Below are 10497 nucleotides of genomic sequence, written 5' to 3'. Positions count from 1 at the left end.
TACGATGTTATTTTAACTAGCGCCCACTATAACTGGAAAACATCTCCTGCAGAGGTACTATTGGCAGGAGACGCGCTGTGGCCTCACCCATCATGCATCCTCCTGGTGTGATGCCAGACGATGATGATGATGATGCCAGAGCCTGAAGTTTTTAAGTGGCTTTAAAAGAACAACCAGTGCCGCCCACACGCCAACCCTTTGCCACTTTTAGTGCAAATCTCCAATCCAGCAATACTCGGCAACCATCCATTCCATGATTCATAATCCAACTTTGTCATCTGCCACCGCTGACGCGCCCCTGCTACCTGGAGGAAACTCGCCATCCGGACTTCCAGCTGCGACGCCACCTTTGCCATTAAATCCCCCGATGCGGTATCATCTTCACGTATCAGTCGGCAGCGAGACCCCCCGCCGCCCCCTCTCCACTCTCAACTCCAACCTCCTTCACACTTTGTGCCCTGACCCCTGGCTCAGACCAGCCAGCCTCTCATGCCATGCTAATTTAATCCAAAAACACTTCCTATGGCAGCCTGTTAACGTCAGAGTAGATTTCCTCTTCCTCCTCTGCAGCCCGGCAAAGCACACCGCCCGGCCGCTTTGCCAGGAACCTTCCCTGGTTTAGTGTTTCCCAACGAATGGCAAATATGCTTCAAAACCAATAAACCTAGCCCTGATATTTATTAGGCTGTTATTCAAGCATTCGCTCCTTCCTCGGCTAAACGGAGACAAACTGGCATGCAAGCGTGCAAACGTATATGCACGCGCACATTTGCAGAGTCGCGCACCTTTTTGTTACATTAGTAATTCTAATGAGGGGCGGAAGATTAAAGAGGTGCGTTGTCCTGGGTGTTACAGTACACGTCTAGCTTCACGTTGAGGACCAGAGGTCAAGAAGAGGAACACAGGGGGAGGAAATTGAGAGCACTTCTTGATTAAAGGCCTCTGGCACGTCTAACCCTTTGACTGCACACGTCAGTGCAATGACCGCATCTCCTTGCCCGGTCCAGTCGCCTGTGTGCCAAGGACTTCCACTGGCACCTGGAAATAAGGGACGGTACAGAGGAATAATTTGGGAATTGCGTCGCTCGACGACGAGAAAACTAAACGTAAAGACAAGCTTGGCAGCGCTTCTCTTGCGTGAAAGTATTTGTCATACATTATGAGACTACATTTTACATGCATATGTTGTATATACAGCACCGTTCCAAAGTTTGAAGTCACTGACTCATATCTGCATAACTCCATTATAACTAGTTTTATGAAATAATGATCTTAAATGCCCCGTGATCATGAGGAGTGCACGGAAATCAGTCAACATGTGCCAAACAAGCATGGGAACATTTTTGTGTTCAATAAAAAACATTTCCAACGTCTCATTATAAGTGACAGGGAGAATTCCCAGGGTGCAAAGTTCTGTGTGAACACGCTGAAAGTATGCTGTTTTAAAGAAACTGAACATAAACTGTATTGCTTTGTTTACTCTTTTATGGGTTAGCACACCCAACTACGTGTGATTATAACACTGTTTTAATTTTTTTTTTACATTTTTAGCAATTTTAAAACACTCAACTGCTGTAATGGTGGCCGCATATCGCACACTTAATATTCATTCTCTGAAATCACATTCATTAGATATACAACGGGCGACTGTGGCTCAGGAGGTAGAGCGGGTTGGCCAATGACCGAAAGGTTGGCGTTTCAAATCCTGCTCCATCCTAGTCCGTTGTTGTGTCCTTGGGCAAGACACTTAACCCTAAATTGCTCCCAATGGGGCTAGGCAGCGCCTTGCATGGCAGCAGCCACCCATTGGTGTGTGAATGTGTGCGTGAATGGGTGAATGAGAGGCCTTTGTAAAGTGCTTTGGGGTACCGTAAAGGTGCTGGAAAAAGCGCTATATAAGTGCAGTCCATTTACCATTTACAAGGCGACAACTTTTTAAGTCATCCCATGTGTCTTCAGCACATCCTGACTGATTCTTATTCACTGGTATTGTTCTCAGAGCATTCCAGTCGATTATTTCATGAAGCTGGTTATAATGGAGTTCAACGCAGAAGAGAGTCAGTGACCCCAAACTTTGCGCCGGCAAACAAAAACAACTTTATGAGGCACATCTCCACCTTTTCCTCTCTTTCACAGGAGCCACTGTTTCCTTGCGTCCCTTGACCTCGCAGCTCTGTTGGCCCTGCCCTCCCCTCCACCCCCGCCAACACTTTCCTTATCGATCCCTCCCTCTGCTCCATCATTGACCCACCCACCCCCAACACCCGAAAATCTCCACGTTTTTGCCAGTCGTTTCCTCGACTGCCAGTGTGTTTGTTAAGACCCTGCAACAACTCCCCGTTTCCTGCCGAGTTAGTCAAAGGCTAATAAAACTGTCTTGGTCAGTCATAAGACACGCTGGGAGAAAGAAAGAGGGTGAGGGTGTGTGTGTGTGTATGTGTGTGTGTGTGTTTGGGGTGGGGGATGCAGTACTGATCCCTGTCAGATCAGGCTCAGTTGAACCCTACTGGCCCAGGCGAGGGGAGGGTCTTTGTCTCTATTGTTGCCTCCGAACCCGCAGCATGATAAATGGAATTTTAAAAGTGACAGTAAACTACAGCCATGGTATAAAGTCATCAGGTCGAGTTAATTACAAAATATATGGGGCTTTGATTGAATGGGACTCCGGGGAGTGATCAGGGAGAGAAGCTGCAGGTGAGCTGCAGACAGTCCTCCGATGAGTTGCGGTGACTCACAGACATTCCTTCAGCTGGGACCTGTTCTGTGTAAAGGGCTTCGCTGAGTGGCCATGATTCATCCCAGCAGCCGGAAAGGCACGAGCCCGTGGACGAATGTTGGTCAGCGGCCCGCCATACCTGGAAACATCCGGGGCCAACCAAAGGCCTGCCGTGCCACGCTTAAAAGCTCCGAGCTGAGATTTTTTTTTATCCGTTTACGAAAGCCAAAACTCTTTAGGGCATTGGTGGGTAACATGCTTGGTGAATGCCAGCGTATTTAAATGGAGACCGAGGTCCTATAACTGTTCAGCTTGCAGAAATAATGGCCATAATCAGGGGTGTGAAATGATCTGCATGCAGTTTGGTCTGCTGCAATTTACAAGTCTTTGCCATGCACAGATTCTCTCATACAGACGTAATTGATACAAGTGTACAGTTAGTCCTTCATGTTGACACTTTGCCTAGTATGACAACATTAGTCCATGATGAGTTTCAGCTCCTCACTTTTGTTTTTTTTTGTTTTTACCTTGAGACCCAGTTGCTTGTTGGTGGAAAGCCACTTACCTCAACATTTAGCTTTACTACCCGGCGAGTAAAAGACTTCATCATGACGTACTGGCTGGACGCGAGTTGATCTCCATGTGTAACTCGCTCCCAGCCAAAACTGTCTTGAGGTCGGTTGAATTTCGCTTTTTTCGCGGCTGAGCTTGTAAAATATTTAACAATGCATTAATGAATCAGTGATTGCGAGAAGTAAAGACGTGCGTCTGAGTGAGCTGCGCCACATTTTAGAGGTAATGCTGCACATAATAAATAAGTCATTAGAATGAAATGGAAAAAAAACGTGTCCTATCACCACCAAGTATTTGTCTTCCATACACCAGGTTCATGTTCATGGTGCCGTAGAGAAGGATACGTAATCAAGCACTTTTTGCGCGTGTATGCGTGTCTGTGTTGTGTGTTTTCAGGAGGGTCTGTTACGCTTCAGACAGAGAGGTGTGTTAATGCTTCTGAGTGTCGGGGTACAGCTGAGAATGCAAACAAGTATTGCTTTCCTATATTCAATAGGTTCTGGGGCTCTCCTTGACTTCGGCTGCATCTCATAATAGCAAGCATATTTGTGTGTTTGCAAATGAAACCAACGGCCAAGTAATAAAAACATTTTTGCCAGTAGTTGAACGAGCAGTTGCGACGTGTTGTGTGACGTGCTGCAAGACATCCGCAGGGGTCTTGGCATTCCATCTCAGGATTACGGGGACTTAAGTTAACTTTTGTATTTCTGTATCTTTGGATAAAATTATACTAAGGGGATAAAAGAAGAGGGCTAACAGGCAGCATGGCTGGTGGTGTTCCAACATTCATGGGATTTCCAAGGAAGGAAACTCTTATGCCGAGGAACAAGAAGCACATGTAGCGAGCGAGCTACCAGGAAATTGGTATAGTCTCGTATGATTTTATTGGGATCTTGGGCATGCCCTCCACATTAATTAGGATGTGGAGTGCAGAGGTATTTTTTACAGGAAGCAATGTATGGAACCCCTGCTGTCTGCCCGAGGGCCTGAGCTCCTGACTCAAGGAAGAAGGGGGAGAAAAAAAAAGAAGAAAAACAGTGAAGTGTGGTGTAACCAAAGCAAAGCAGGATAATGCAGGTCATATGGACACCAACACGCTGACGCACACTGTCGGGCATGAACACACACTGTACACACTTGTGTGTGTGTGTGTGTGTGTGGGGGGGGGGGGGGGGGGGACTGTTTGTTGATGAACTGTTGGAGAGTGTGGAGAGTGAGGACGTTAGTAATACCCAGTGTTAGACAGAAAGCTAGACGGCGTTAAAATTAAATCTCTGACGCCTAACTTTCAGCAGGTCTAAACTATTGTTGAAACAATGACTGTTGGCCGAATTTGACCCTTTCTTTCAGTGCTGCAATGTACGTGATTTTAAGTCACTATTTTAATTCCATTTCAGGCCTGACGATTACCTTGAAGAACACACATGGGGGCCTTTAATATTCTCTTCATTTCTTGTCTCTGTCAATTTTCAGTTTATAGACTCTCCCTTTGTATTTTCAGCTGACTGGTAATGTAATTACACTGTTGTTCTTTAATAGAGCAAGTAATAAACAATAAACAAGCATATCTAAATTCCTCTGCTCTCCATGTCATAATTCACTACAGTCGTTTTTGTGGAGATATGGGTTGATAGGTACAACCAGGGTTCTGACTGACTATTCAGTGGTATGTAGAATCATTAGCTCATTAGCAGATACATTAGTAGTCATACCACCATCTTGATGAACTACTTGAATTTGAGTCATTCACCAGCATTTTTTTGTGATTTCACATAGTGTGATTTCTGTTTCCCCGTGTCTTAACACAAGCACTGTAAAGCAAAACACGCTTACCTCGACCTGCATTCCAGCTCCAGAGGCCTTTATTCAACCCTCTGTGTGTGTGTGTGTGTGTGTGTGTGTGTGTGTGTGTGTGTGTGTGTGTGTGTGTGTGTGGTGTGTTAACTGACCAAACCCCGTCTAATCTTTGCCCACCCATGATGTTCTCCGCTAGTACACAGCGGTAACTCCATCCTCTGTCTACTTGAACATGCCACTGCTGAAACGCAGACGTTTGCTTGAGACACAAAAGGGGAAACATGTCCATGACCTCCATTTAAAATCTCACTGAAGCTCACATGGGCATTTCTCAATTCCTTTGTTGCAAATGACTCCTTTCCTACATTCTATGTCTGTTGTCACAGCAAATTGTTCCCCTCTGCTCCTTGATTTTTACATGAGGTCCAATCGCCTGCGTGGGAAGTAGTTTCCTCACAGCAAAGACCTCCAGCCATATGCAATTGTTAATACTAGCTACATGCAAACCAATGATCAGGAAACAGAGAGAAACTTTACGCCAACACTATATTATAAGAATACATATTAGTTAGAGACGTCATTGCTGTTAATACATCTTCTTTTATTGTTAACTAACGTTTTGAAGGATAAATGCACAAAAAGTCATATTAGTATTCTAACCAAGCGTCTTTTTTTTTTGGCTAAAATGTGTTTGGCCATTGGATGAGACAGCATATCTGTCAATGTTGCATGTTAGACTGTCACCAATGTGAAGATAAACAAGTTTAAAATGGTCCATTTGCACATTATCTCTTCAGATCCAGTATCAGGATCTTAATCTTAAAATGGAATATTTGTCATTGAATTTTTGTAATTTCTTTGATAAAAAAAAATATATACATATATATATATATATATATATATATATAGATATAGATATATCTATATATATATATATCAGAAATTATTATTATACAACCCTAATCTAAGTTTTATATTCATCTTTACTTGCATATCCATGTTGCACTTTTTCTATTGGGAAAGAATAACGGCGCTGACAAATAAATCTTCACTGGTATCCCGTTAATCGTTTCTGTCCGCTTCGCCCTGACCATTTTCACTCCCACACAGGCTGAGCAGGGAGATCGGAGGAGCGACCGTCGGAGGCTGGAGCGCAGCGCAGTCAGTGTCAGAGCAAGCTGTGTCTCAACGTCTCGATGTATGTTTACACAATCTAATGCACAAGTTCAAAGGTGAAGGGGAAAAGGCCTTTTAATGTTTCCGGGTTTATTTATTCAGCCTAGTGTCTGGCAAAGAGCAAAACTCCCACCCACCCTCATTTTTGGCCCTCCTTCAGTGGTTCCCACCTCGGATGACATCGCCGGGCCCGCGGCGTGATTGGCCGAGAGCACAATGCGGTCTGTGTGAGGGGAAGAAGGGGAAAGAAGAGGAGCTGTAACTTTTATCCACTAGGTTTTTTCGGGGGCAAGTTAAGTACACACAGTAGTGTTTAAGGGTAATAAATCAGCAAACAGCCAACCACAACAGCCCCACTGGTTCCCTCGCAGAGGTGGGGACGGCAAGGGGTCGGTGGGGGGGGGGCTGTTATCGAATATAATAAGGATATGATAGCAAACAGCACATGTGATTTTTGATGTGAAATGTGAAATCTTGAGGTTTTCACGATAATATGTTTCAGTTGGAAAAAGTTATCAAGTCGGTTTAGAGACTTGTGAATTTGCGCAGCGTGTTTATATAAAAGATTCATGTCTTTCTCATTCCAAACAGATGTTCGAAACAGTATTAGGCATGTGTGCCCGTGCACACACACACACACACACACACACACACACACACACACACACACACTGTTAAATTGCTCTAGGTAGGCAGGAACAGTATGCCAGACTTTAACTGTTGTTCCTGTGAGCAGTCAATCATAAACAGTTGAGCCATTTTATTTGGCCAAGTCGCCGTTAGTGGAAAGTGTTGGCACTCTGACCAGAGACTCATAAAATTGACATGTCTGTAAATTCATGCATTTATTGACACACATTAATGGATGCAATGCTTTTCTCGGCTCTCCGCATTCCCAGGCAGTTGGACTACTTTTGGATGAGGTTCCCAAAAGGGAAGTGATTTTTTTTTTCTTTCCTAAAGAGGCAACTAAAAAGAAAAAGAAAAAACTTTTAGCAGAATGCTTCGTCCAGACTAAACAGAAAACAGAAAAGTTTACTGTGCACAGATGCACTCGGCTGGGTTCGAGTCCAAGAGCTCGTGCCAAGGAGTCATGGCTGACTGTGGATTGTGGCTGTCAAGGGACTCTCGTCTTCGGACAAGGACAAACCATTACACTATCTCTGGGGGGACAGCTTCAAACTCAGCCCAGTCAGTGTGTGTGTGTCTGTGTGTGTGTTGTCTGCAGGTAATTGTGTTAGTTCCCACAGTCTAGACTTGTGCAGGTGAACTAAAACAAATAACTAAACAGATTTTAAGAGTTTTTTGTGTCACGTTTATCTGTTTTGCTAAATAATTCCAACTTCTCTGTAACCCTTTGAAGAAAAAGAAAGGAAGCAAGAAAAGCCTCGAAAAATAGTAAATGAAAAGGATTGATTCGGTTTGTTGAGCTGCAAATTAAGCATTAATGTTGGTGTCGATACATTCCGTGTGTCACACGCCATGATTTGAAGCTCAGAATTTACCCCAGAAGTGCTTCCACGATCTTACATGGCTTTCTTTAATAGGCAGCACGCTAAAGCTAAAACAAATGTATATTTGTTTCATGCAGCTCCTCCGCTGACTGGGCTCAGGCTCCCAGGTTTTCAGCTCGAGGAAGCGCTCGCCCCGCTTTCCCAAACTAATTTTCTCAATTTCACCCTCTCTCGTTCCCCTCCTCTCTGTGCTAACGAGATGTGCCAGTCACAGGGCACCCTGCTGGCTGCGCGGAGCATTGCCGCCGTGGAGACAGGTGAGGAGCAAGCTTTCGCCGATCAGCCTGGCTGGAAATCAGGAATGCCCTCCTCCTCCTCCTCTTCCTTCTCCACCTCCCCTTTCTTCTTTCCCTAATGGCTCATACCAAACTCACCAGGAGACCCGTGACCGCACCGTCCTCAGACCATGAGAAGGCCACCACCAACTTGCCCAGAGGTTGAGGCTTATGTGCAAATGCTTTGCATCTGTGCCTCCCTCTCGGCACATGCCGCATTGATATTCCGACTTTAGATAACTGTTCCACATCCCCAGAGGTTGCGGTTTCATGCAGAACGTGCCAATGTTTCTGTTTCACTGGCAGAGTGAGACAAAGATCCTCATATGGTTTATGTTTCATACGCCGTCTTTTCATTCACAGCTTGCTCATATGACCCGCAAAGGGTAAAATATATAAAACTGGGGCACTTACAGATAAATGAACAGTGCCCTGTCATGAAACTGTATCCATCAATAGGCCGATCCGCAAAGAGATTTCATTTAATAATCGCCCCAAAAAGATGTTTCACTACTGTTCTGGTATTTTTATTTTATTTTTATGAGGGCATAATTTTTTTCCTCCCTTTTTCCGCTTTCCCTGCCTCAGTTTACATTCTCTTTACTGCCTTTTCTCCAGAATTCAGCTGGAAGTGCTCTGTTTTCCCCCCACAAGAATTTTATGACTCTCTGAGAGAGTGTTGAGACACAAAACACTCGAGCTGCACTGGAGGAGACGGCGGGGCAGACAAACGGGGACACAAAGCCTCGAAAAGGAATGGGTAGGGAGAAGCAATGGAGACTTTTTTTTTTTTTTTTTTTTTACTCGTCACCTAAAGTCATGTCCGATTGTCACAGGAAGCGGGTATTGTCCTCCGAGAGAAAGGGTGGCGTACCTGCTCTTTCACTTTGCGCCCCCCGATTTCATGACGATGATGAGCTCCGCCTGAGCGTAATGGTTCACAGCAGCCCTGGAGCATCTGCTAAGTGTCTGTCTGAGGGTGGAGGGTTTTGTTTTTTTGTTCTTTTGAGTCCAATAAGCGCACAAGTGACAAGGGAGGGGATGGAATAGTTCACTGCGGATTAATCAGATTCAGTGCAATAACCATGCAATCCTGAAGATATAGAGAAAGCTCAGATCTGAAGTCAAGTCTTCCAATCCAAAGCAGACAAAGAGCCAATTTCACGAACGCATCTGGACCCGACGGCAAAGCAGAGTGCAATTCCCGTCCACCCGGCTCCCTCTTCCCTCCAACCACCACCCTCGTCTGTTTATCGTAAGATATTCGACACACAATCAAACATGAAAGGATGAGTGCTCGCAAGAGTCTTTTTGGATGCTGCGGCAATGTGACATCTCTGGAAACAGTTACGCTGTCAGAGCAGCAAGAGGAACAGATTAATGTCACTTCTGGACCAAACCTTCTTCCTGTCTGTTTTCTATTCTGACTAAATACACAGGATTCATATCTCTACTGCAGCCATGCTCACTGATTACTGACTGTATAGCCACCATACTGCAAATCTTTTAAATATGTGTATATATCAGTACAAAACCATAGGCAGCAGCACCAGTTGTAAACTCGAACCAAAACAAGAATTACTTGCAGCTGACTTCCATGAATTATATTGATTCCACCGAATTGATTTAGCTCTTTGTTTAAAACATCTCGTAAAATTGTTGCATTTCATCAAATTGGTGCTTTGTTGCACTTTTTCTATGTTTGAAAGTGGGCAACATTTTAAGACGAGTTCAAACAGCAGAGTGAACACTTTGCTGGGAGTTTCCTCACTACATTCACTTTGCATGCAAACTGAATGTCGTCATACATACAGTAGTTTCTGTCCATGGAGCACGTGAAAGAAGTAAAGGACCGATTTTGCTTTTCTTCTTTTCTTGGCAGTTGTCAAAAGTCTTGAAACAGAAGTTATATTATATTATCTACATATACATACAGATATATATGTTGGCAAACTGAGATCAGATAGGATAATACTTTATTGATCCCAAATGGAGACATATTGTGTGGTGTTCTGATATGTCGAGAGAGAATCTTAAACATATTTGCATGATACAAATTCACTTTGACGTGTGTTGACAAGCCGTGACTAAAAAGCTGTAGGTCAATCACAAAGTCAAACTTCTGATCAGCCAGAGGCTGAGTTACAGCACGTGTGCTTTGCCAACACTCAGAGTACAGGAAGCACCTGTCCGTGTAGTACAGCGGCTACCTGGAGAGCAGTGTACACGCAGAACCTCACTGACTAAACTGTCAGGTGAGACAGATGCAGGGATTTGATGAAACACACAGATACATAGGTTTTTAAATGGAGTTCGGCTGGAGCGGCTGAGACAGGGGAGAATATTAATATTAGTAATCGGTACTGATGTTGTATACTGCACTTGCGTGATGGGCAGCAATGTGGATTTGAGCTGGTCTGTCGGCGAGATGGGTTCATACGTCACG

The sequence above is a fragment of the Nelusetta ayraudi genome, unplaced genomic scaffold (genome assembly GCF_046127955.1).
Source record: "Nelusetta ayraudi isolate G7.1 ecotype Tasmania unplaced genomic scaffold, CSIRO-AGI_Nayr_v1 ptg000136l, whole genome shotgun sequence".
Lineage (NCBI taxonomy): Eukaryota > Metazoa > Chordata > Actinopteri > Tetraodontiformes > Monacanthidae > Nelusetta > Nelusetta ayraudi.
Note: the sequence above shows the minus strand (reverse complement) of the source record.